This window comes from Giraffa tippelskirchi, chromosome 4, assembly GCF_054371585.1.
Source record: "Giraffa tippelskirchi isolate mGirTip1 chromosome 4, T2T-mGirTip1v1.2.pri, whole genome shotgun sequence".
NCBI lineage: Eukaryota > Metazoa > Chordata > Mammalia > Artiodactyla > Giraffidae > Giraffa > Giraffa tippelskirchi.
Window position 1 is genome coordinate 203,617,979 of NC_137278.1, and position 462 is coordinate 203,618,440.

Genomic DNA, 462 nt, shown 5'->3' on the forward strand with positions numbered 1-462 from the left:
GAAGGGGAGGGCAGAGGATGAGATGGCTGGATGGCATCATCGATTCAATGGACATGAGTTTGAGCAAACTCCTGGGAGACACTGAAGGACGGGAAGCCTGGCGTGCTGCAGTTCATGGGATGGCAAAGAGTCGGAGACGACTACGCGACTGAACAACAACCGCCCCCAAACTGCTCATAAAGTACCCCAAACCTTTAGGAGCTCCACCTGACACGGATCCTGGAGAATGCTCGCAAATAAAGGATGAGCGGCAACCGCAAAAGGAAGCGCGCTTTTTTCCCCCTTTATCCCCTACAGGAGCAAGGACTCAAAAGCGCGCCTGCGCACTTCGCTTCGCTAGGGCCCACATCCGACTTCGGCCGTGGGGTGGCGCTGCGCGCATGCTCCCTGATAGCGCGGTCCTCCCGGCTGGCTTCGGGCCGCTCTAGCCGCCCTTTTCGACTGCTCCGGCGAGAGGCGGGC